Source organism: Grus americana, chromosome 33 (genome assembly GCF_028858705.1).
Source record: "Grus americana isolate bGruAme1 chromosome 33, bGruAme1.mat, whole genome shotgun sequence".
Taxonomy (NCBI): domain Eukaryota; kingdom Metazoa; phylum Chordata; class Aves; order Gruiformes; family Gruidae; genus Grus; species Grus americana.
The window spans coordinates 451,351-478,664 of NC_072884.1; the positions used below are offsets into that span (position 1 = coordinate 451,351).

At 47.8% G+C, this 27,314-nt stretch overlaps 1 protein-coding gene across 11 annotated transcripts in view; it reads right to left on the minus strand.

Annotated features, from left to right (window-relative positions):
* BRD4 (bromodomain containing 4) overlaps positions 1-27,314 on the minus strand; it is a 75,866-nt gene that overhangs the window by 45,947 nt on the left and 2,605 nt on the right. For all 11 annotated transcript variants that reach the window (XR_008574479.1, XM_054807794.1, XM_054807787.1 and 8 more), the window contains exon 2: positions 10,736-10,829. The gene's annotated coding sequence lies outside the window, so the exon portion shown is untranslated. The remainder of the gene's footprint in view (positions 1-10,735; positions 10,830-27,314) is intronic.

The following is a 27,314-nucleotide window of genomic DNA, read 5'->3' on the forward strand; positions in this document are numbered from 1 at the left end:
GCCGCCCAAAATTCCCTCCAGGATCACCCAAAATTAAGAATTATCGCTTCCACTTGGGTGACGACGGTGGTTTAACGAAGATAAAGACCCAAACGAGGAAAGGTTTTTGATATCCATGTATTTACACGTGAGCAGCGGGGATTAATTAGTCGGAAAATGAGGCGGCGTGGGTGGGTCTGGGCTGGAAAACACTCGATTTTTAATAGGATAAAGAAAAAATAAAGCCCTCAAAAATAAAAACCAGTTTCTCTCGGCGTTTTTCAAGTCCAGGCTCAGTTTTGCTGGAGGACAGCCAAAAATCAGCAGTAAAATACCCACACGCGCAAGAACCACACCAACCAAAATCTCTTTTATTAATTAAGAGACTGAGCGGGAAATTCATTTCCATCATCATTAATATTATTCAGGAATGGATCGGAAAAGCCAAACGAGGAGGGCGCAGAGTTTGACCTCACGCGCTCCGCTCCTGCAGAAACCGTAATTAAGACCCGGGGACTTTCACAAACACACCAAAGAAAAAAAAAAAATCCACTTTTTGCATCAAAATTGCTGTCGGAGCAAAATTAATCGAATATTTCAGGGTTTAGCTACCGGGATTATACAGCAACGTGTAGTTTTTTCTTAGAAAAAGAGGGATTCAGGAGCGTTTCTACAGCGCTGTGGATTTTTGAGTATCCGTCTTGCAACACCACTGTCCTGGTTCTGGCAAGGACAGAGTTAATTTCACAAGGAGCCAGGGCAGGTGACCCAGGCTGGCCGGGGGGCTATTCCATACCATGTGACATCATGCTTACCATAAAAGGGGGCGGCACGGTTTTTTTTTTCCTTCTTTCTTTTCGGCGCGGTTCCGGGACGGGCTGAGTGTGCGGTCGGTCGTTCGTTGGCTCGGTAAATCTGTTATCAGTACTGTTGTTGATTGTTTCCCTCTCCCTCGCTGTTGCAGTAAACTGCCCTTACCCCAACCCTCGAGGCTTTGCCGTTGTTTTCCCGTTTTCCCCGTCCCTCTGGGGGAGGGGTGAGTGAGCGGCCGCGTGGCACCCAGCTACCGGCTGGGCCTAAACCACGACAGTCCTTTTTGGCGCCCAACGTGGGGCTCGAGGGGTTGTGATAAGGACAAGTCTGACCCAAGTGTGTTAAAACAAAATTGTTATAAGAATTTATAATGTTCTTGAAACAGTTGCTGGTCATAATGCTGTTCTGTTTGGTCACATGGCTCTGGTTTGTAAACCCAAGTTTACTCTATGTAATCCCTGCTGTGCTGTTTATCACCTCTGGAAAAGGGGTTCCTGTTCTCTTATTGTTGTACTGTGTGATAATGGCTTATGATAAGATATCATCGACGGTCATGAGTCTGAGCTGGTACTTGTATGTAGCATTTCAGTCAGGCCCGTACCTTGGTCAGTATCTTTCAGAATTGATTAATAATCGCACCCAATCTATGGGGAAGACAGGGGGGGATACCTTCTCCCACTCTTTCACCTCCCCTTTTCCCTTTTGGTTGGTCATGACCATTTTTGAGAATTTTGAATACCCTTGGAATGTTCAGGCCAGTATATTGCTATTGCTAGGTCTCCTGAATGTTTTCCAACTCCTGTTCAGGGTTAGCAAAAATTGTTTCAAGAATACCACCCAGGGATTTTCCCCAATGCTGAATGGTCAGGGCTGGCACGGCATGTGGGAGAGTATGGGTGGGTATCTAGAGACCTTCTCACCCCCAATGGTTTGGAGCTTCACCCCCGAACAGCTGCAAGACCCTCATAAAATGGTAGAATATTTGAAAGGAAAATGCTGTGGGGATTCTAAGGAGACACAACTTACCGCGCTGTGCTGGGCCCTGGCCACAATCTATCAAACACTGCTTGATAGTAGACAGCACCATCCAGAGGGGGAGAGCGGATCTTCAGGCCCTGCAGCTGCCCAAGCCCCTGCAACAGCCCCTGCAACAGGCCCCGCAACAGGCACTGCAGCTGCCCAGACCCCCACAACAGGCACTGCAGCTGCCCAGACCCCCACAACAGGCACTATAGCCGAGCCAAAAGATCAACCCATACCAGTATCGGTCGCCCCTATACACAAAAAGAAATACACAAGGAAATCGGTTCGCTTAGTGAGAGATGATGACGAACCGGGACCATCACGAGAACAAGAAGAAGAGCCAGAACCAGAAGTGATCACCCGATCTCTGTCCCTGAGTGAGCTGCGAGATATGCGGAAAGATTTCAGCCGCCTTCCAGGGGAGCACATAATTACCTGGCTGCTCCGCTGCTGGGATAACGGGGCCAGTAGTCTGGAACTGGAGGGCAGGGAGGCCAAGCAGCTGGGATCCTTGTCTAGGGAAGGGGGCATTGACAAGGCAATTGGGAAGAAGGCGCAGGCCCTCAGCCTCTGGAGGCGACTCCTGTCAAGTGTGAGGGAAAGGTATCCTTTCAGCGAAGATGTCGTATGTCGGCCAGGCAAGTGGACCACTATGGAGAGAGGTATCCAATATCTGAGGGAATTAGCTGTGCGGGAAATGGTTTATTATGATCCGGACAACGCACAGTTGCCCACAGACCCCGATGAAGTCCAGTGTACCCGACCCATGTGGCGAAAATTTGTACGCAGTGCACCATCATCGTACGCCAACTCACTGGCAGTAATCGACTGGAAAAGTGAAGAGGCACCCACAGTGGACGAAGTGGCTGGCCGACTCCGGCAATATGAAGAGAGCCTTTCTTCCTCCCTCGTCTCAGCTGTGGAGAAACTGTCCCAGGATGTCCGGCAACTCAAAGAGGATATATCGTACTCCCCACCTACACAAACCCGTATTTCAGCTGTTAGAAGTAAGCGTTTTTCTGCTCCAGAGAGGGGATATGGAGCATACACACCACGAGGTACCCTGTGGTTTTACCTGCGTGACCACGGAGAAGACATGAGGAAATGGGATGGGAAGCCTACCTCAATCTTGCGGGCACGCGTACGTGAGCTACAAGGCAAGACAGCTGTACAAAGGGACTCTTCCAGAAAGAATGCTGCTCCAGTTTCCACCGGGCAGCCCCCCAGATCAAGTGGAAGGCCTGGTTGCACTTATGATCCTCTTGAAGGGACTTCTAAGTCCTTTCTGCAAGAGATGAGTAGTGAATATGATGAGCAGGATTAGAGGGGCCCTGCCTCCAGCCAGGTGGAGGAAAGGGACAATAGAGTGTATTGGACTGTGTGGATCCGATGGCCTGGCACATCGGACCCACAGGAGTACAAAGCCCTAGTGGACACCGGTGCACAGTGTACCCTAATGCCATCGAGTTATGAAGGGGTGGAACCGATATCTATTTCTGGTGTGACAGGGGGATCCCAACAGTTGACTCTGTTGGAGGCTGAAGTAAGTCTAACTGGGAATGAGTGGCAAAAGCACCCCATTGTGACTGGGCCAGAGGCTCCGTGCATCCTGGGCATAGACTACCTCCGGAAAGGATATTTCAAAGACCCAAAAGGCTACCGGTGGGCTTTTGGAATAGCCGCCTTGGAAGCGGAGGAAATTGAAACGTTGTCTAGTTTGCCCGGTCTCTCGGAGGACCCTTCTGTTGTAGGGTTGCTGAGGGTTGAAGAGCAACAGGTGCCGATTGCTACCACAACTGTGCACCGGCGGCAATACCGCACCAACAGAGACTCCCTGGTTCCCATCCACAAGCTAATTCGTCAACTGGAGGGTCAGGGAGTGATCAGCAGAACCCGCTCACCCTTTAACAGTCCCATATGGCCAGTGCGGAAGTCCAATGGAGAGTGGAGGCTGACGGTAGACTATCGTGGCCTGAATGAAGTCACACCGCCGATGAGTGCTGCTGTGCCAGACATGCTGGAACTTCAATATGAACTGGAGTCGAAGGCAGCCAAATGGTATGCCACAATTGATATAGCTAATGCATTTTTCTCAATCCCTTTGGCAGCAGAGTGTAGGCCACAGTTTGCCTTCACTTGGAGGGGCGTCCAGTATACCTGGAACCGACTGCCCCAGGGGTGGAAACACAGCCCCACCATTTGCCATGGACTGATCCAGACTGCACTGGAAAAGGGCGAAGCCCCAGAGCACCTGCAGTACATTGATGACATCATTGTATGGGGCAACTCAGCAGAGGAAGTTTCTGAGAAGGGGAAGAAAATAATCCAAATCCTGCTGCAGGCTGGCTTTGCCATAAAACGAAGTAAGGTGAAGGGGCCTGCGCAGGAAATCCAGTTTTTAGGAATAAGGTGGCATGATGGGCGGCGTCAGATCCCAGTGGATATTATCAACAAAATAGCAGCCATGTCTCCACCAACCAACAAAAAGGAAACACAGGCCTTCTTAGGCGTTGTGGGTTTCTGGAGAATGCACATTCCGAATTACAGTCTGATAGTAAGCCCTCTCTACCACGTAACCCGGAAGAAGAATGATTTCAAATGGGGCCCTGAGCAACGACAAGCTTTTGAACAAATTAAACAAGAAATAGTTCATGCTGTAGCTCTTGGGCCAGTCCGGGCAGGACCAGATGTAAAAAATGTGTTGTACACCGCAGCCGGGGAGAATGGCCCTACCTGGAGTCTCTGGCAGAAAGCACCAGGGGAGACTCGAGGTCGACCCCTGGGGTTTTGGAGTCGGGGATATAGAGGATCCGAGGCCCGCTACACTCCAACGGAAAAGGAGATATTGGCAGCCTATGAAGGGGTTCGAGCTGCTTCAGAGGTGATTGGCACTGAAGCACAGCTCCTCTTGGCACCCCGACTGCCAGTGCTGGGCTGGATGTTCAAAGAGAGGGCTCCTTCTACACATCATGCAACCGATGCTACGTGGAGCAAGTGGGTTGCACTGATTACACAGCGGGCTCGAATAGGAAGCCCCAGTCGTCCAGGAATTCTGGAAGTGATCACAGACTGGCCAGAAGGGAAAGATTTCGGAATGTCGCCAGAGGAGGAGGTGACACGTGCTGAAGAAGCCCCACCGTATAATAAACTAACAGAAGATGAGAAACCATATGCTCTCTTCACTGATGGGTCCTGTCGCATAGTGGGAAAGCATCGAAAGTGGAAGGCCGCTGTATGGAGTCCTACACGGCAAGTTGCAGAAGCTGCTGAAGGACAAGGTGAATCGAGCCAGTTTGCAGAGGTGAAAGCCATCCAGCTGGCTTTAGATATTGCTGAAAGAGAAAAGTGGCCAACACTGTACCTCTATACCGACTCATGGATGGTGGCCAATGCCCTGTGGGGGTGGTTACAGCAGTGGAAGCGGAGCAACTGGCAACGCAGAGGCAAACCCATCTGGGCTGCCCCATTGTGGCAAGATATTGCTGCCCGGCTAGAGAAGCTAGTTGTAAAGGTACGTCATGTAGATGCCCACGTACCCAAGAGTCGGGCCACTGAGGAACATCAGAACAACCAGCAGGTGGATCAGGCTGCCAAGATCGAAGTGGCTCAGGTGGATTTGGACTGGCAGCGTAAGGGTGAATTATTTATAGCTCGATGGGCCCATGACACATCGGGCCATCAAGGAAGAGATGCGACATATAGATGGGCCCGTGATCGAGGGGTGGACTTGAGCATGGACGCCATCTCACAGGTCATCCATCAATGTGAAACATGCGCTGTAATCAAGCAAGCCAAGCGGGTAAAACCTCTGTGGTATGGAGGACGATGGTTGAAATATAAATATGGGGAAGCATGGCAAATCGACTACATCACGCTCCCACAAAGCCGCCAAGGCAAGCGCTATGTTCTTACAATGGTGGAAGTAACCACTGGATGGCTGGAAACCTATCCTGTGCCCCATGCCACTGCCCGGAACACCATCCTGGGTCTTGAAAAGCAAGTCCTGTGGCGACATGGCACCCCAGAGAGAATTGAGTCAGACAACGGGACTCATTTCCGGAATAACCTCATAGACACCTGGGCCAAAGAGCATGGCATTGAGTGGGTGTATCACATCCCCTATCATGCACCAGCCTCTGGGAAAATTGAAAGGTACAATGGACTGCTAAAAACTACCCTGAGAGCAATGGGTGGTGGGACCCTCAAACACTGGGACACACATTTAGCAAAGGCCACCTGGTTAGTTAACACTAGGGGATCTGCCAATCGAGCTGGCCCTGCCCAATCAAAATTACCACGCCCAGTAGAAGGAGATAAAGTTCCTGTAGTGCGCATGAAAAATATGTTGGGTAAAACAGTTTGGGTTATCCCTGCTTCAGACAAAGGCAAGCCCATCTCCGGGATTGCTTTTGCTCAGGGACCAGGGTGCACTTGGTGGGTGATGAGAAAGGATGGGGAAATCCGGTGTGTACCCCAAGGGGATTTGATTTTGGGTGAAAATAGCCAATAAAATTAAATTGCATGATGTTAATAACTATATACTGTATCAATGGTATGACTATAAGAATCACCCAAAACTAATGAAGGATGGACTTTGGAACTAGAACTGACTTCAACTGGTGCCCAGGAACTTCATCGAAAAAATCACATCTTTGATGTCCAGACTGCGAGCCTGGACCACGCCAGATACACCAGCCGTGAAAAAACTGTGGATGGAGCGTGCAACAATCCAGCAGCACGCACCATTGTTCCTGCTCTGAGAGACTGTAATGGCAGATGGAACCCAAAGCCATGGACTAAATGAACTCGATGGACACTTTAGAGCGATGGCCCATGGAATAAGAGAATAGTGTCTGTGAAATAATCTGGGCATGACGTAAATGGTATGGAATAAGGGGTGGATAATGTCCTGGTTCTGGCAAGGACAGAGTTAATTTCACAAGGAGCCAGGGCAGGTGACCCAGGCTGGCCGGGGGGCTATTCCATACCATGTGACATCATGCTTACCATAAAAGGGGGCGGCACGGTTTTTTTTTTTCCTTCTTTCTTTTCGGCGCGGTTCCGGGACGGGCTGAGTGTGCGGTCGGTCGTTCGTTGGCTCGGTAAATCTGTTATCAGTACTGTTGTTGATTGTTTCCCTCTCCCTCGCTGTTGCAGTAAACTGCCCTTACCCCAACCCTCGAGGCTTTGCCGTTGTTTTCCCGTTTTCCCCGTCCCTCTGGGGGAGGGGTGAGTGAGCGGCCGCGTGGCACCCAGCTACCGGCTGGGCCTAAACCACGACAACCACTGAGTTAAATCTGATTTATCCAAGCCGTCGCGCCCCCGCATTCCAGGATGGAAACATCTACGGTGCCATTAAAACACGCCGGATACCGCAGCGGCTTAATCCGACGTGTGATAGGGTGGGTTTAACTAAACTCCATCAGGGACCAGACTTAGGACGAGGAAATGTATTTTACCCTAAATTAGACACCCACAGCTAGCGGGGTTGGGGTTTTTTTTTTATAGCGCGATTCTGCCTCAAACCCTTCCCCGAGTCACGGGGGAAGGCGGTGGCGCCGCAGCTCTCGACGTTGACGCCGTTCAGCAGCGATTTCGGCAAGAAAGGGGAGGTTTCGCCCCGCGAAATGCGAGGTCGAGGGCTCGAGCTCGTCCATAGCACGGCCCCGTCTGCACCAGGCTCTTACAGAAACTCCCTCAGACCCGTCGAGCGACCACTCAGCTTCGCGTTTTTTATTTCTTTATCCCTACCTGACCTGCCGGTGCAGTTCCCAGCGCAGAAATTACTTCGCCGTTGCTGTAAATTAATTTACATCCAGAGGAAGAGAATTTGCAACCCTTACCTGCAGCATCATTTCCCACCTTTGAGCAATTTGCATCTTCCTTTCCGCTTTATTATTATTTTTTTTTTAACCGTTCCCCTGCAGAAACTGGACGGTGAAAACTCCTCGACTTCGCCGCTGGCGGTTCGCTAAAACCCGCTACGTCATTAATTCGCCTTCGCTGCTCCGTTTTAATGAGGCGATCCGCGTCAGCGAAGGGGATTTACAATTTTTCCACCTGACCGATTTCGGCATTCGCGCTGCCAGCCGGCCGGCGCTCGTCTGGCTCCGGTCCAACCCTCGCAAAGCCGGCGGCCGGTCGCGGCATCCCTAATCCCGTGCCGACGGGGGACGCTGACCTCCGCAGCTACCTGCGGACGTGATCCCTGCGGACGTTATCCCGGCTCGTTTTGTGTCCCACGGGAGGCAGACGTTGAATTCTGCGCCTTAAATACAGAAGGTTTCCACGGGGGAGGAGTTTTATTTATTCCTGTGCCCTAAACCTCTGCTCTACAGAGTTAGGACAGCAAGAAAAAATATCTTCGTTTAAGCGTATTTTGTTAGTTTTTGGGAGAATAGCTATTTTTAAGCTCATTTTTCCATGGCTCGAAGGAAAAAAAGCGGAATCTGAGCAGTTTCACACTCCGAGGAGCTTGAACAGCCACAGACCCACGCGGTTTTGCACTGCAACTCCCACCTGCTTAAGGCGAACAAGTCTCTGCCACGAAAACCACGGATGCCGTGAAGATTTTGCCGTATTTTTATCGATGACTCCCTTACCGTATTATTACTAAACTACGGATGACAAAGTTGGACGGAGCTGCTCAAAATGGCCGGAGGTTTTATACATCATTTCTCCATAGATGTTCAAGGGTGGTGAGTTTGGAACTTCAAGCAGGCTGCGTTAAGCTAGGCTTAAGGGATGAAGAGCCACAGCCTTAACCCTAAACTGTCTCCATCCAGTGGGATCAATGGAGATTGTCCCCAGCACTACCAAGTGACGAGTTCTCTCTCCAAGACCTAGAGGTAAAGTTGAGGTCCCACCATCACATACAACACCGTTCAAGTCCATTGCTGGTCCAACCTCCTGGAAACTTGACACCATGTCCTCATCTGTGAGGTCCACGCTGGAGCAGGATGTCCACCCTGCAAGGCCGTGCTGAAGACCACGCTGGAGCAGGTGGACGTGCCCTGCAGGAAGCTGTGACCCCATGGAGAAGAGCCCACGCTGGAGCAGTTCCTGAAGGACTGTGTCCTGTGGGAAGACCCACCTTGGAGAAGTTCATGGAGGACCGTCTCCCGTGGGAGGGAGCCTACGCTAGAGCAGGGGAAGGGCACCAAGAGGACGGAGCGGTAGAGACAACGTCTGATGAATTCCCAGATTTTTTCTCCCCCCGTCATGCTGCGGAGGGGGGTGATGGAGCGGCCGGGTGGGCATCGGCAGCCGGTCAAGGTCAACCCCCCCCCAGCCCCAAAGCGTCCCTGGCCGGTGGGATCAACGCAGATGTTCCCCAGCCGGTGGGGTCAACGGAGACATCCCCAGCGCCACCCGAGCGACGGGCCCTCTCTCCAACAGCCCAAGATCCAGAGGTGTGAACTTAAGGCTCCGTCACCACGTCCTCACCTGCCGGCACATCCCAAACTGGTGCCGTTACGGCAGACGGCGCGTGCCAGAGGCTACGGATTCGTACAGCGGCACGTCTCACCGTAGCTGCCCCGCGAGTAAAGTCCAAACTTCGCAGTGACGTTATCAAGGCTGAGCCTTCCCCCGATTACCTATTCCGAGACAGCGGCACCCAACATCGTCATCGCAAACTCCGTCAATCCCCGGCGCACCAAGGTGGACGGAGAAGACGGCAGGACGCGGGTGTAGGCGGCTACACAACTCAGAGAAGTTGTTGAAGAGAAGTTTGTCTATTCTAAGTCAGAAAAATGACAATTTTTTTTAACCGTTCTACTGTCATTTGTCAACTACGGGGCCAAATTTAAGCATCTTATAGGGACGGCCTGAGCGCGACGCCATTTCTACCCTCGAGAGGTGAAGAACACAAAAAGATTTGAGAACACAAGAAGATTTGATGCCCGCTCCCTACTCCAGCCCAATACTTGCAAGAGCTGCTCTTTTCCTGGAGAAAAGAAGTTTTTTTCCCCCCCAATTTCACTTCTTGCTGTCCACTAAGAAGTGGCCTCCAAGGCCGAGGCGTCCCTAGAGCAGCTGGAGATTTAAAATACAAACTTTGCCGCCCAAGACTTCGGAAAGTCGATCGCTCATCGATGGGCTACGTCTGTCATCATACCCACCTCGGAGATCGTTATTATTGACGATAATAAATTATTGGAGCTGGTAAAGCTCCAAATCGTGCCGAAATAGTCAGGTGGCACAAAACCAACTGACTCCTTTCAAAGCTGAAGCCATCAAAAAATGACAGTTGTGTATTTGGGGTAGTTTTCCCAATTTATTATCCAGCTTTTCAGGGCAAGCTACCGGAAACAAAACGCGCTTAGAAAAAGCAAATTCTGGGGAAAAACACCAAAACCCATCACATTTGTGTCCTGTTTTCCCACTAGCCGAGGGGTACGGGAGCTATACGTGTATGTAAAAGAGAAAAAAAAAAACCCAAAACCCCCCTGGTGTCCGATATTCTTAAATACACCAAAATATGGAAAATTCTGAATTATTTCACGCGTACGAAGCTTCTCCCCGACCTCGCGCTCTGCTGTTTCTGCCTCCTGGTATCGGCTCCCTTGGAAAAACAGGTTTAAAATTCTTTATCTAACGAAGTATCAGAACAAATCAAATTTGATCCAGCCTTAACGAAGCCAAAGGTTCGTACAACCCGGTCTCTACTCACACCAGCAAACACCTATCGGTAAATCCAGTAAATCCGGGGACGCGTTCGCGGCAGCTTGTACGTGATTTACACAGTTCAGAGCACTTGAAGGCAACGAGTGTGGCTCATCCCCGGCTCGAATTAATTCCTGTGGTCCCGCTTTGCGTCACCTTCTCACTGCTAACACCCCCAAAAATGACGTTACTGCCCCAAAATGCCGGAAATAAGCCGCGTCCCGTAAATCGTAGTAAAATTCAGGATAATTACCTGAAATCAGAGTTGACCCTTCGAGGTGTTCAGTTCTTCTTCACCAGTTGAATCCTCTGACCTTCATTTTCAAAGCTACTATCTAAAGAAAGATCTGTAAGGAAAAGAAATGCGTATTAATTCAGAAATCCAGCCAAAAAAAAAAAACCCATCACGAACTTTCATTTTGCACTCTCGATTTCTGTTTTGATTTATAGGAAACAACACGTAGGAGTCAGAAAAGCAGGAACCCTTGATGATGAAAAGCTACGCAACGCAACCGGGGACGGGCGAAGGGATCCCAGTTTGCAAGTCAACGGTCTGGACCATCGTTCAAAGCGTCCACGCTTCAAAATTTACACATACTGAGAAAAAAAAAAAAATGAATTTGAGCAAACCAACCCAATACACCTCTTTTGAGAGCTTCAACAAGCACAGGGCTGCTCCCTTGTAACTTTACGCTAAAAGTTACTCTTTCCAGCCCAAAAAGTTCTTTTTCCAGGTGTTTAAGCCGGTTCCAAGACCTGGGTTTAATCCAACCGCTGCCTAGCTTTAGGCACCTCAAAGCTCGGTTTAGCAGCTTGTAAGAAGTCTCGAACCCATCGGCAGCCCCAACACAAGAACAGCAATCGCTCACGCTCCCTCTTTTTACAGAAATTACCTTAAAAAAAACACCAAAGAAGAGATTTAAGCTTCTACCGCGAAGGAAGATGACTGTAACCACAGCCGACGCCTTTTTCACAAGGGCAAGCAACTTTACCCGCCACGCCTCCGGAGCCAGCTCTCGCCTTCTATCGGAGCCAATAAATAAATTAAACTATGTAAAAAGATCTTTAATTTCATTTTCAGGGGTAAAGACCAGAAAGGATCCGGGAGACGCAACACTTCCCCCTCTCCAACAAAGAATTCAGCAAGTACTAACATGTAAAAACTCAAGAGGCCAAGGGAGGACCGGCTTAACAGCTCTGACTAACTTTAAGCTTAGCTTTAGTAAGCGGGTGTGGAAAGTTTAGCTAAAGCAAAGTTGGACTCGCCTGCCCGCGGGGCGAGAAATACGGGAGGTGGAAAGGGATGTCCGGAGGTCTCCTGCGTCAGAAATTCAAACAGGTTGCTCCGGGCTTTGTCACACCGCAGCAATTACTGCCAGGTTTTAATTAACATTTGAGCCCCGGTTTTTCAGAGGTTAAAGTTGACATTACGAGTGCGTACTCACTCTTTACTCACAGTTTGCTGCCCGTTTGGCTTCCTAAGGAGCTCAGCCTGGAGGAAAGCGGACACCAAAGCAGCTGGAAGGATAAACCAGGTCCCAAACCCTGCACCCGGGCTAAACAGTGCTTAACGAGCTCGTTTAACACATTAAACACGACCCAGCAGCTCCCTGCAGGCAGGTAAATCTGCTCAAGTACTTTTTTTTTTTAAAGAACATAATTTACCTTCTGCATGTTCAATGTCTCTTAATTTCTTTCAGGGGGAAGAATGGGAATAAATCTCAAGAGCGACTGATTTCAGCAGTAGAATTCACCGGTTTCCTATAAAAACACTCCTGTAGCACAGTACTGAAATAAATCGATATTTTCAGTTCTTCTGCCTCCAAGAACAGCAGGCATTTACGGGAGGAAGACGCCAGATCTCTCAGAAAGGTTTGCAGTTTGAAAAACAAACGAAAAATTGGTGATTTAAAAGGTTTAGGTTCCCAATCTTTGCTTTTTTATCCCCCCCATCAGGATAAATCCGAACAAGCGGGTACCGTTTACTGGCTGGCAATCACGTTAACTCTGCAGGAAAACATTTCAACCCCAATCAATGGGTGAATTTCTCCGAATCCAAAAGTCAAGACTCCGAATCCAAAAGTCAAGACTCCGAATCCAAAAGTCAAGACTCCGAAAGTATGGGGTGGAAGGGATGTCAAAAACCCCTAGAAACAGTGAAAATCAGGATTTTTCCCTAAGTAAAGGCTACGATCAAGAAAAAACGCACTACAATATTACAAACAATTCGTGTGGTAGCTGAAAATAGTTACGTTCACTCGAAAAAAGTTGACATTTGGAATTTAATTGCTGTTAAATGATAAAGTTTTCCTACAAATTCACTTTTTCGAGCAGATCCTGGCTTTTGAATATCGGACGAGATCCCCGGTCGCCTGCTCTTCAGAAAAGAGACCTTTCCGTATTAAAAATAAATCGCAAAACTCAGCTTTTTTTTCTGTTTGCTAAAGGAGGAGAAGATCCACCCTGCAGCATCCCGGGATTTCAGGCGACGGTTTCTCGCCCGACTAATTTCTGCGAGAGGGGAAAATTAACGACGCGCGCCAAACGAGTTACGGCCGTTCCTGATGCTCTTACCCACCGGAAAAATCCGATTGTATTTAATCACCTCCACGATCAACCGACATACACAAGATTTTATACTCAAAGCTCGTACATAAGCATAACGTGATTAACCTTAATCTTTAGAGCGTCGCAGCTTTATTAAACAAATTATTTTACTGACGCTTTAAGGATTCTTACATTTTCCACTAAAATTCACCCCTCGGCCCCTCCTAAGACTCGCCCAGATTTTCCTAACGAGGAACCTGCTGATATTTACCTTAGAAATTATTTAAGTGCTTCCTTCTCCTGGAAGCTCCTATTTTAAGCCGATTTAGTTGCTGTAAAGCCATCGAGGTCCCACCTACGTTGCCCTAACGAGGAAAAACGCCTGGGCAAAGGTGAGCCACCTAGCAAAGAGAAGAGGTTCAAACTCCCGCAGGAAAACAAAAAAAAAACCCCAAACAACCCCTTTGCAGATACTCCAGGATGGTAAATACGGTCGCAAAAAGGCAGATTTAGGTTCTCGCTGCTCCCTCTGCTTTGGATCCGCAGAGCGGACAAGGTCTTGGGCCTCTCCCACCAATGTCTCCTCCTCCGACGTCCATTCTGGGACACTCCTCCAAGCTCCATGGCTCCTCCAGACCCTCTGTACCTCTCAGGTTTGGGTCAAGATTCCCCATTTCAAGGTTTCTACGCTCTTTCTTCAGTCCTGGAGTGTCCTGAACCTCTCACCCAAAGCAGGAGAACCTCAAGAAAACGTTCTCTTCCAACTAGTACATCGTGTCCAGCCTGGAGACCGTTCTTTACCTCTCCGCTTTCAGTTTCTTCTCTGTTTAAGCGTTCAAATAATCATCAACCGAGAGGAGGTCACCACCAGGAGATATCCCAGGCTTCAACGTCTCGCCTCCGTGGGACAGATCAGCCCCGGCTCGCTGCACAAGGCCACCTGACTCCGCGCCAGCCAAAAAAAAAAAAAAAAAAAAAAATCAACTCCGAGAGCGGCTACCTTGCCAAAACCCACTTATTTTGTCTGGGGAATCTTATCTGCACGAAGGCTAGCTGAGCAAACGAAGGCTGCGCTCTGCAGGGTTCATCTAGCTCCGGGACAAAAAGACAATTCAGTTGAAAATAATCCCAAGATAATATTTTCTACGTGCTGCGGTCAGATTTTGCTCATCCTCGGGCACCGCTCGCACACAAGCGACGCTCTACCACCAAGATCCCCCGCCGGCATTTTAAAGCGCGTCTAAATTAAAATTAAACCCTCAGTTTCCCAGCAAATCGAGTGGGCAAAACCCACCCGAAACGGAGAACGGCCAGAAGGAAACACGCAAACCAATTTGCGATAATCGGCGCAAAAAAATAAATTCCAAGGTCGGGTTGGGTCCAAATCTTTGCTCCAGGAAGCGTCGCGCCGTCCGGTAGTCACCGATTTCTTGGGGCAAGAGTCGTAACGCAGTGGAAAGCTGAATTTCACTTCCATACGTGCCTCTTCTATACGTTTTCTCAGCTCGCAGCCGCACGCTTTATCTCCCGAGACTCAGCACCGAGGTAGCTCAGCCCTCCACATCGGAATTAATTCAACCACCTAACGAGACTCGTTCCAGAGGCTCAGACACTTTCAAACCAGATTTTTCGATTAATTAATGCTTCCCAATTTCTCACTACAGCCGTTTTTCCCCCTTAATAGATACGGTTTATATTTCTTTCACCTTTAGTGCTCCTTTAATAACGCCCCAAGTTTGATACTTGAAGGAGAAGTGGCGGCCGAGCGATCCTTGATCCAAGGGACCTTCCCAGCACCGCAAACAAAGGAAAAGATTGAATTTGATCCAGGAATTGAATTTAAAAGCTTCAGTACAAGATGTTTTGTACGCAGAGTTGCTGCTTAATTTGTCCTGGACAACGACTGAACGAGAAGAGTTGGCTTCAAGGAAAAATAAAACCCATTTTTGCTCAATATACCCCTTTTTGCTTGGTTTTGTTTTTTTTTTTTTTTTACTCCCCGAACAGGTCGTTCTGTACCTAAAACAGCCACCGCCCCGATAAAGACGCGGGCGCCGCGTGATCGCACGGCTTGAAAGCGGCCTTGCGTCTCCAAACCAGAAGCGACGTAGAAGGAAACGGTGAGGATTTCACTAAAAACATCGTTGGTGCAGCCCAGGACAGCCGCTCTCACGCTGTTTTGGGGTCAGAAAAATAAAAAAAAAAAAAAAAGAACGTTTTTAGTACCCGATTCACCTGGATCTCCCAATTTCCACATCTACACCCAAAGCCAAGGACGGCCGCGACCCCAGGAACGTTATTTTTGACATTGGATTTTGCTTACGAAGGGCTGCGCGGGCAGCCGGGGCTGAAGCTGAGGATAAAGCTTTTCCTAGGAAGAGCTAACAAAACAGTGGAAAATAAAATTTAATAAATAAAATAGGGAGTTACCAGGGTTTTGGATACCAGGCAAGGTTTTTCCTCCCCTTTCCCGTAATCTCAGACTCCTCCTGCATTCACGGAGCTTTGTCAGACACCAGCACCGAACATTTTTTTAAGCTTTTTAAAAAAAAAAAAAAATCTGTGCCTGGATGAAGCCTAAAAAGGAGTAAATTTGCACCAAATTGTGCCTGTAATTTCTGTTCTACAATACTCAGATTTGCTAAATATCAAATAGCTGCCAAAAAAAGTTGCACTCAAGGCGATATTCCAGTGCCAGCCCCAAATACCACACAGCCTTTTTATTTTGAGGGTAAAAACCCGTAATTTTCTACAGCGGGAGAACTTTAATACCTTACGCAAGAGTTGCTCTGATTTTAAAGCGAGAAAAATATATAGAAAAATCAATTGTTTTAACAAAACCCAACAGGAAATGAGGACAAACGTGTCCAGGTTGTTTGCCCGTCAGACTGGTTTGCTTCTCTGAGCGGAGGGGAGGACACGGGTGAGCGATATCCCACAACTGAAGGCCAAGTTCAAACTGCTGTTAAACCTACTCCAAAAAAAAAAAAAAAAAAAATCAATGTTTTCGGTCATACGGGCAACGTACGAGGTCATTATCGATGAAATAACAGGTACCTGAGTCCACGCCAGGTAAATGCAGGTACCCGACACGCTGTGCAAGGCAAATTCGATATACAAAGCCAAGAATTCTACTTCGAATAAGCGGGCAACATCTCACCACAGAAAATACATTTGAATTTCTCCTGATTTTAGTACTCCAGTGCTTCCTTTACACCCCACAAGTAAATTCCCAGTTGAATCTACGTATTACCCTCACCCCAGTATCACATTTTTCTCCGCTCTTCCAGCGAGTTACATACAGACAACTTAAAGTTTTTGCAAAAACAGAGACTCAATTTCTCAGTCTTGTAGACTAACGGGACAAACTTCACCCCATCCCGTCCAGCAGAAGCATAATTTAAAATTAATAACGTAGATTTAATAGAGTAAACTACTTAAACGCGCTAGGTAGGAGATTTAATTCAGCTTACACACGTGTTAGCGTTGTGTAGCCTGGAAAGAATTTTCCAACAAGACCAATTTAGCCTCAAATCCTTTAATTAGCGGTCAGAGAAACGGAGTACCCAGCTACAAACGGAGACTTGCAGATTCAAAGTGCAATTAAGCCGCAGGGACGGAAGCAAGTTGCGCGTTGACGAGGTTTTACGTTGCGAATTAAGGGGTTTGTACCCGAGAAGGGTTTGTGCCCCCAAACCTGACCTCCCCCAACTCGAGCATCCTCGGTTTTGAATTTCTTTTAATATCGCTGCTACCGAAAGGCTCAGAAAAAGAGCAAAAGTTTATCCAAGATCGATTCGGGGCCCCAAGCGATCGGACTCGGATCTTCGAAGCGCACAAGCCTCGACCGCAAAGTCACAAATACATCTCGGGAAGTTTCTGACCAACGAGCAGACAAAGCGATTAAAAAATAAGCGAAGCCAACGCATCTTAAATAACGAGTCTTGGTCTCCTCCGAGCAGCTCGGGACACGTGTATTTTAAAAGCGCTTACGCCAGCGGCACCCAACCTCGGCGATAAGATTCAACCCACAGCTCGGCCACGGGGTCTTTCGAACCCACCTGAAAGCGGCTCAACTCCTCGCGAATTCCCCCCAAAAATCGGGTTTTTATCCCGCGTACGGTCACGCCGCGCGTCGGAAACGTGTTCTGGACTTACGATACGAGGCTCGGAGTCTGAAACAACCCGACTCTTTTCTTTCAAGGCTGAAGAAACTAAAACAAAGCTGTGAAAGGAAAACCAGATGCAAATACTCAAAAGTATCGTGTCAAAAAAAAAAAAAAAAACACCAAAAAAACGGAGAAGTGGTTTTATAGTCAAATTTCTGTCTGGTTGAGAGACTCGCAGTCTGAGAGATCCCAGAAATCGCCCTTTCCTTTCTCTTAATTGCAGAGACAGCCTTGAAAGACTCCAAAAAAAAAAAAAATCACAAGTTTAGAAAGTAGCAGCAGCTGCTCGTTTTGTTACTACAAGTCTGACACAGAGCGGAACTTTCTCCTCCTTCCCTCCCTCGGCATGCTCACCCACGACCAGAACTTATCTTTAGCACGAGGCCGCGGCCAGAAAATCCAATTTCCCCCCCCCCCCCCCGTTAATTGGTAATTCGGTACCGACGATTCTCGACAAGAATTGAACGGATGAAACCACCGCGTTTTCTAAGCCACGTAAAAATTAATTCAAGGGTTTATAGTCAGAGCAATCGACACCAACCTCAAGGTTTATCCAGGAGGGAAGACATTTCGCGCAGCAAGGAGCGTGACTAACACCCGGACAAGTCGGACGACGTAACATGGAGAGCGCGGTTCTACTCCCACTTCAATTAAAAGGAGAATGAGAAGAAAAACCGGTGATCCGCTTCGGGGTCAGCGTGCCCCAAGCGCGAACACGCTGTTAGAGGAGCTTCGAGCTCCAAGCAAATTAAACGGGGATTTTTAGAAAATCGTCAGGCTAACGAGCAAGCCAAACTCGCTTGTAAATCACTCCGTCGGCGACGATAAAATAAACTTCCTCCAACAAAAGGGGGAAGGACATGTCCTCCCGAGTTGCAGGAAGGTTACTCAATGCTGAGATCTTCCTACTAATCCTTACCACAGAGTAAATTACTCCTTTCAGCCCAAATTAGCTTGTAGGTGAGGTCAGACAACTCTGACATCACACGGCGAAAGCCCCGAGCTCAGGACAACGGTGCTGAAGAGCATCAGGAACCACCCTGAGATCTCAAGCGCAGGTCCTGCAGGTCTTGGACCGACCCTTCCCATCTTCCAGAACCAACACCAGGAATATTCCGGGGTGAAATATCGCAGTTTGGGGTTTGTAAAGCTGTTTCTTAATGCAAGATCGCTCCCCCGCTTCCCTACGCTATTTTTCAAGCGCGCCAAAAAACCCTGGGTGCAAACAGACGGATCTTCACTACGAGCTACCGCACGTTCCTACCTTGCGTCTCGTGATACATCGGAGGGGCTGTCAACCTCCTTAAGCTTAGTTTGAAGATTAAACAGGTAAATCTAAGCTCTCAAAGGATGCCTCAGTGTATTTTATCAATAACATGCTTAAAATGAACATCTAAAAGACAATTTCCTTCTAAAAAGGTCAGGCTGCCCGTGAGGATTACAATCCTATATTCAAATGCCGAGCCTAAAATAATCTCACCTTTAGGCTAGGCTTTTTTAGCAGCGTGTTTTGGGCTCCAAACCTTTTAATATCAGCCTAACAACTACGCTTTGCGCTCCTCTTCAGCCCACGTCTGTAGATACCGAGAGACCGCAACCGCTCGGGCGCTATCAATCGTCGGCAAGAACACGGGCGCTCCTGAAGAGCCGCCTTTCCCGGAGAAACCCCACTGCAAAGTAAGAAAGGACGAGCCAAGGTCGGACCAAAAATAACTGATAAAAAAAAAAAAAAAGAGAAGGCAAAACAAAGATGGTTTTAAAACACGAAAAAATGCAGCGTCCTTAACTGGTTAAATGCGTCCCAAGATATAGAAAATAAAAAGATTAAAACCAGCAGAGTAGTTAAACCGAAGTTAAAAGCGAAGCTCGGACAAGATGTTAGATCACACCTAAGACCTCGAAGTCACTCTGGGTCCCGTTAAGAGCAGTATCTGATAAGCAAAGATCTAATTCACTAACCCTTACGCACTCGCACGGCTCTAAAAAAAGAGAAGATATCCCCCCAAAACCGCTCCGAACACCCTGCTCACGACACATCCTCTCAGCCGCTCGTATGGTCAGCGGACACCAAAACACTCCAAAAATTCACCTTTTTTTGGTTTGTTTTTTGTTTTTAAACTCCTCGGGCTCTGCAAACGGTCGGAATTTTCCCCCGGGACTAGGAGAGCGATCAGCAGCTCCGCAAACAACCATCCCTCGACAGGCGCAAGGTCAGCCTCGGCTGTAAATGCGGCGTCTCTCGACTCGACGGCGGGAATAAGCGGCGATCTTGGTTTTCTTGTAACCCGAGAGGGTTTTTACAGGGAATTCTTCGGTCCAGGACAGCGTCCAGCCCTAAACGCAGGCAAGGAGAAGCGGTAAAAGGCTCTTCGCTACCTTTATTTTTTACAAACTGACCCTCTTCCGTTGTTTTTGCGCTCAGAGATATCTTAGTTTACCTGTTCAGATGTTCAGCAACAGCGTAATAAATATATTTTTTCCCTCTTTTTGCTTTTTATCCTCCTTTTTCCCCACCCCACACCAGGGACTCTGCAGGCAGAGGCGGCGTTTGAAAGCGGAAAACATCGCTTCACAAGCGGAAAATAAAAAAAAAAAATAAAGAAGAGATGAAACTTTGTCCCGCAGACCGACGCCACACCTCTCCCCTTTGCTCTTCCCCCGGGGGAGAACCAGACCGTGCCCAAATTAACTCTAATTACACCCCAATTCAGCAGGAAAGGATCACGCCGGGGGTTTGGGAGCAGCGTAACGTTGGGAACTGTTTCCTTAATATATCAAAAATAACGGCGATGTTTCGATTTGAGCCAGCAGCGAAGCTCAAACTTTATTTTTTAGCGTTCGTCCCTTTTCACCGTCACCGAATTCCTCCCGAAACCAGAGCGAGACGCGGAGTATCGAACGCATTCGGGTTTCCCAGGTGAGGTCGGTGCACGCGCCTACCTACAAATTAAAAAAAAAAAACCAACCCAACCACAAACATCTCGGGCAACCTTTGGACCGACGATTTGCACTCTAATCCCATCCTCCCCCCCGTTGGTATTAAACTCTGGACTCCGAGAACCGACTCCATCTATACGCTCGGCAACGAAATAAAAGACGCGGCTTTGCGGCTCGTACTGTAAAGTTAAAAAAAAAAAAATACATTTGGCACGGCGCGGAGAGGGTTTGAGGTTTTGCTACCAGGATTTTCCTGCTGCTGTTGTTCCAGCAGATAAATACGAGTGGTTTATCAGCCCTATCTCGCAAACGGGGAAATACCTACCGGACAGGAATTACAAAACGCTTTATATGAGTAAATATAATACAACCTGAGATGATAATTTACACCGAGGGGGATTTTTGGGCTGGTAAAGAAACTGCTGCTTGTGCCAAAACCTTTAATTTTGGCATTGGCTTTGGTGAAATGAATATTCCTTCTGCTAAATTTAAGCAAATTATCACCAAGAGCTCACTCCACGGTTCCCCCCCCCCCCCCCCCCTCCCTTAGGAGAGGATGAGCTACAGAGGAGAGTTGTGAGCATCAGGAATCAAAGGACTGGGTCGAGCAATTTAAATTGATTTTTTTCTCATTTTCTTTCTTTACGTGGAAAATCAGTGCCTACTCGGCGGCATCCAGACTCATTCCGGCCCTTCGAATTCCAGAGGAATCAGGGAAAACCTCGCCTGAGACACCGAGCTCCATCCAAAACCGCAGCTCGGTTCCCCGAGTTGGATTTATTAGTTTCAGCTTCCAAAAAAAGCTAATTAGAGACAATTCGAGCACAAATCTCAATCCCTACTACGCCGCAGCCCGTATACACACGTAATTAATGAGGCGGTACCAGGAACAGCTCAAGTTCCTACTTTTTGAGGCAGAAACTAGTTTTAAATTTGACCCGAGCGGCGCGTTGGGGTTCAGAGGAGCCTTCGGGCACCGGGTACAGATTACGAGGAATCGGTTGGTTTTTGGGTGCAGCCAAGTTGGACGGACACGAAGTTGATTTTCCGCGAGAGAAGAGAGATGCGAGCTCACCCTTTGATTTGGAACGCGGCCGTTTTCAACCCTAATCGGTAACTCCGCGAGAAGAACTTGAAAATTAAACCGAAAAATCTTCGTTCTTCCAGAAATCGAGGCTTTACGTACAAAATACGATGCTTTTAAAGATTTTGTAGGGAGGAAAAGAGCTTTTATAAGGAGACTGATTTAATTTGTAGCCTTGCTACAAGGCTGATGGCTCAGCCAGCTCACCGGCGAGCCAGGGCTGCAACGCCGGGATGTTTTCGAAGCGGAATTGCCGCTTATTTCATCATAATCCTCCAAGGTTCGGCTAAGCGGGACCCAAGCTCACCCTGCCTCCGCAACTGCCTTTCCCCGGAGCCATCGGATAACCGGATAAACCAGCCTGGCGAAGGATTTCCAAAGCAGGGATGCTCTTAGCGAAGAGATTTCCCGACCCATCTGCAGCCACTCGTCACCTAGCTCGTTAAAAAAGGAACCGCGACAAGTAATTTAGCACGTCAAGGCCTGACAGCCAAAAAAAAAAAGTTCCTATAAATTCCTCTCAAGTTATCCTCTTCCAAAACAAGAATTTCTGTTAAAAGATGAAGAACGATCATTTTTCAGGGAGTTTAGGGAAAAAAAGAGGTGGGCTGAGCTCAGGAAAGCTGGACCTACGAGGGCAAAGAGCCTCATAGCAGTGATTTAGTACTGGTTTTAGAAAGTCTGCAGCCCAACGCAACTGTACTGAGTATCTTCTACTTGATCAATCACCACTAATTAATTAAAACACAAGCCCACGGGTCTGATGTCCCATTGCTCCAGTCTTATGCAAGCCAGGGGTGTAGGCACAGACTCAGGCAGACTTTGCGCTGCGGAGCTTTAAGCTGGGCTTAAAGTTTCAGGACCAAGTCACGCAGCCGCTCTGCGTTCCCAGTCACTCTTGCTCAGCAGAGAAAAACTCCCTGCCCCAGGGATTTTTTTTTTTTTTTTAAGGTTATTCCTCTCACTTTTACACCTCCTGAGCTCCTCTACCAGATATCGGAAAAGTTTTGGGGCGCAGCTGAGGATTTTTCCCATAAAATCAAGACTCCGACCCCACACACGGATGGGTTCCCTGCGCTTCTATGCGGCAAACGCATCCTGGACATCTCCTTGTTTTTTATTTTAGTTAAAAAAACAAACCCAAAACAAGGTGAAACCAAACTTTTTCGCCTGTATTTCACTAAAATTAAGTATTTTTAGGGTTCAACTGATCTTACCTAAAGCCGAGATCTACCCGCAGAGGAACCGAGTCGCGCTCGCGACTCCAGCAAACAGAAAAGGATAAAAAGCGACACTTGCTCTGCATCATTTCCACTTCTTTTCAACCCAAAACTTCCCCGGGAGACGGCAGCTCACCGGCGGCACGGGGCTCCGGTTACCTGCAAATTTTTTCCCTCTGGAGCTCCGGTCGAGTCTCGGGCTGGGAATATAACCCAGCACCGTATCTGCGGGCTGAGCCTCTCTATAAACACGAGTTTTATTAAAAAATAAATCAAACCGCACGTTCCCGAGCCAAACATCCGATCCTTTTGCTCACTCTGTAGGAAATAAGCTGCAAAAACACCTCAAATATTCAATTTTTTTCCCCTGGCATCCCACCTTCTGACCTCTCCACTTGCAAGCAGCTGCTATTGATAGGGGGGAAAAAAAAAAGCCACCCCTACGGCAAACTGAGATTACAGCTCGTTAAATAGTTCATTTATCACAGCTCATTTCCTAGAATTCATTTCTCATAAACTTCAGGATTATTCTTTAAATAATTCGTAACCCTGATGGCTCCAAGCGCGTCGCAAATCTCCGGGATAAATCACCCTGGAAAAGCTCAAATAAGTTCTAAACGTTATTTTAACGAGCAGGTATGACATAATTTAAGTTTCCGTGCTTGTTTTTCTTTCATATCGCAGTTATTAAAGCCAAGGTGCTGGCAGACAATAATTAAATTAAGCTGACACGATACTGTAAAAGACTATTTAATTGCTGAAGTACCCAGGTTCGTTTAAACATATAATTGCTTAATTACACGTGTATTCATTTAACATTATTCAGATTTTTTAAGCCCGTTGCTCATCACAGAACTAAGGCAAAACACTGACCTACAAATATCAAGTTTTAATTTACTTCGGCGTCCAAATAAACCACAAACTGCTCCGTTAGCGCCGCTCTGCGCCCCTCTGACCCCCTCACAGCTTGCTAAACCTAATAATCCATCAGCGCTAACGAGGATCCACACAAATAAAGTACAACTTTAAGCTTTATGAGTCAAACTGATTTATTTTTGGTTTTTTAAGTCGGGTGAACGCGGTTTCGCTCCAATAACTCCCCAGAAGTCGCCCGGTGAGTTCACGTCAGTCTGCTCAAAATAAAATCCGACGTATTTCAATTGTCCTTCTGCTAATCACTAAATTTATTTTTTTATATATATATTTTTTTATAACCCCAAGACGTGCTACACACCAGCCGTCTCTTGATCTGGGAAGACATCCCCACCCCCCCGCAAAAAAAATTCTAATTTTCAGCAATTTGCTGAAATCTCAGGTTTTAACTGATTTACCAAGGGCAATGCGCAAGGATCTCGCGGCACAGCCGGCCAGTCAGTTAAAATATCACAGAAAAAAGGAAAATAATTTGCAATCGGGGGAAGACGGACCCTGTCCCAGGAAATTCGTGGAGCACATTTGCTTTGCGGGCTCCAAGATCCCTTTGCTTCCCGCAGGACACCGGGTTTTGGGGTATTTTGTCTTAAAAACATCCATTTTTTTCCTTGGGGGTTTGATATCGTCGTTACGGGAACGTTCCCGAGCTGCGTTAGACGCTTGCAAAGCCTAATTAGGCTTGAAATACGTTATAACAACAACTTAATTGACCAAAAATCAGCATTTGGGCTAAGCCCAGACTAACAAAGGCTGCAAAACCTGCGCACCCTCAGCTCCCTCCCTTTCCTAAATCGGGAATATTTTTTTCAGAAAGGCAACAAATCAACATTAAATCCCTCAAATTTCAAACCGATCCGTGATTTCCCATTTCCGGGCTATCGCTTACGGAGTTTCTGGTTTCAGGATGTTTGTCCAAGTCCTTGCCGCTACCAAACAGTTCCTGTTTTCGGTTGGTTTTATTTTTTGGGGGGGGGGGGGGGGCTTTGTTATTTTTCGGTGTTTTTGGTTTTTGGTTTTTTTTGTTTTTTTTTTTTTTTTTACGCTGTTTTATGTTTCTTGGGATCTGCGCCATCTCGGAGCGAGAGCTGCCCATCAGGGAGGGATCATCCCGAGCCCTTTCGGAAGAGTTATAATTAGTAACTCTCCTCCCGCTCGCGGTAACGAGCGGTGATACAGACCCGAGCTGTTAACCAAGGCGCAAAATTCCCCCCCTCAAAAATAGTAGGAATGGTAACGAAGCTGCTTCCTCCCATTAAAATAGGGATTAAAAATAACCAGGAGAGAAGTTTTGCTCCTCAAAAGCAAGCTGGCACTTCCCAAACCCTTTGGTCTCAACAATTTTGGATAAAACCTCCCGATTTTCCTCCAGTTCCAGATGAAAGCAACACACAGCATAAAATCCCCACAGGAAAAGCTCAAAAAAAAACCACAAAAGAGAAATGAAACGCGCCTAAAAGGAAGAGTTTTGGGAATTTCAGTCTCACTTCGAGGTATTTCGCATCCCGACACCTTTCCCTCGATGCTCCAAGCGATATCTGGATCCGTACGGAAAACATCTCGTCCTGCTGGAGCTTTCCCTGCGTGGATGCGGCCGTCCTAAGGCAGGAGACGTGAATTAAGATTCCGTAAGTTTGTAGCGCCAAAAAACGTTCTTAATAATCCATCCGGTCGTGGAAGCGGAGAGAAATGCAATGCCGGTTTTCCGACATCTTCCCCAAATACCACCAAAATTCCCAGAGTTCCTGGAGAAATCCGAGCAGAAAACCCTCGTGCTGGAATTTAACTTTCACTCTTGACCCAAAACGACCTTTCGGTATTTTTTCCAAACCGATATTTAACAAATCTCAAGCCCTTCTGAGCTATTTAATAAAAAGAAGAGGTTGCAGAGAGATTTGCGGAAACTAAACCCAGGAGTTTTTATCATGAACCAACCCCAAAACGTCCCGGTTCGCTCGACGGGAGCTTCGCCGCGCTGCCGATAAACCCTTCACCCTTCCACGTCGCTGATCCGATAACGGCGTAAATTAATTTGTGCAGAATTCCAGTTCTTCCCCCCCCCCCCCCAATCGCTGTGAATTATCCGTCGTTCGATTCTGGAAGTTTTAGAGCGAGACGACGACTCCTTCGTGGTTTGTATACAACTGGGACTTCTTAATCCTGAGGAAAGTTATTTTGATATTCTGCTTGGAAATAAGGAAAAGCCACGGGCTCAAAGCAGCCCGAGCCCTTATCCCAGAGGAAAAGGGACACGGGAGCTCTCCACGCCGGGATTCCCTGGCTCGGCCGGGCAGTTTCCCCTCTCACATCCGCTCCGCAGAGCCGCTCTTTGAGTCACGCTAATCCCAACCCAAAGAACACCACTAATGCTGCCAATATTTCTCCAAAAGCTTTCGGATTTAGACCTCAGAGAGCTTTACAACACCTATTGTTCAATCACACCCCAAAAAAGCTCTACCAATTCCCTCGTAAGCTTACAGACCCTTCGCTTTCCTCCTTTTCCTTTTCACAGCAAGAAATATCAAAAAAAAAAAAAAACCAGATTAAAACTGGACTCGGACCCTTCCTCCAGCGGTTCCGGGGACAGAGTTCTTCCCCGCCGCTTCGGCCGAAGCCCAGACCCGGTTCGTCCCAAAATTTAACGTCGATGACACGCGACGAGCCAGGAGGTGATGCAAAAATCCCTCCGAACAGCCGTTATCGGATGTTCTTCCTTATTCCGGGGGGGATTCAGGCTTTGTAGGACGCTCCTGTGCCCCGTCTATATTTAGGAAGGCAACACTCGCAACGACCCCGCTGCTTTAACGAGGAGGAAATACGATTTCACAGAACATCACCCATCCCCACAAACGACAAGGTAACGCGGCTGGGATGCGTCTTCACCCTCCCCGTTCGCCGCCAGATCCAGGGTTCCCGCCAACTCAAATCCCACAGATTTCACCCCGTTTTCACCGGCAGAGCTGCGCCCGGGTTTCCTTCTCGGCGGAGAATTTGCGCGGGGTTAAGGTAAAAGATCTTCCTGCAAATAAATGGTTTGCATTCCTGAACTTGGTCCAAACGCTGTTTGCCAGGAGATAATTACCAGGCTATAAAGTTTACTTTAGAAAAATTGTTCCAAAATACCAAGAAATCGTAACGAGGGATGTTTGATTACGTACATTCGATTACGGCTCCCCTCCACCGAAGCGCGGAAGACCGAAAAAATTAACTTAATAAAGTAATTAGAAACACGGGAGCGAGCGGGGTGAGATCGATTCCTACCCGCGCCACTCTCCGACCGAAGCGCGATCCCCATTTCCTCTTAAAACAGAAACGGGATTTATGCTAACGATGGCTTTGCTGCCGGCGGTAATTTAGCTAATAGCCGCTCACCTCCACCAAAGTCACGCTCGGGGTATCATCAGATAATGCAGCAGCAACAGTTATTCAGCTTTGAATAATTAATGTGGTTGGGGGGGGGTAAAATAATCAGGAAAGCCGCGTTTTACTACTTTTAAATGAATAATCCCATCCTCCGCCAAGGTGCAAAGATTAGAGGGTGTGTGGGAACAACCGGCCTCGTGCGGGTGTTTTTTATTCCCCCCCCCAACACGTTTATTTACAGTCGTTATCGCGGTTCCTCGAGTTCAGGTGCGGAGAATTCAAATATTTTCCTTTACCCTCGTGCTTTAAAACGCAAAGGGGCCCTCGAGTAACGCCAGAAAACGGCCGAGGGCGACCTTTAACTCACATGGCCTTAAACTGAATACCAGGAACTTGTTGCGACGTAAATTCGATTGCCATTAATCTCTGCAAACACTTACATTAGTAACAACCCCACCGAAGATGAATTAGTTATGCAGTAGAGTCGCAGCAGCGTTTTAAGCGTTTGCAAGGTTGAACTCTTCAATATTTTGGTTGCTCAAAGCAGTTTTGTTCGTTTTCTTGCCTAAACCGAGCTAAACT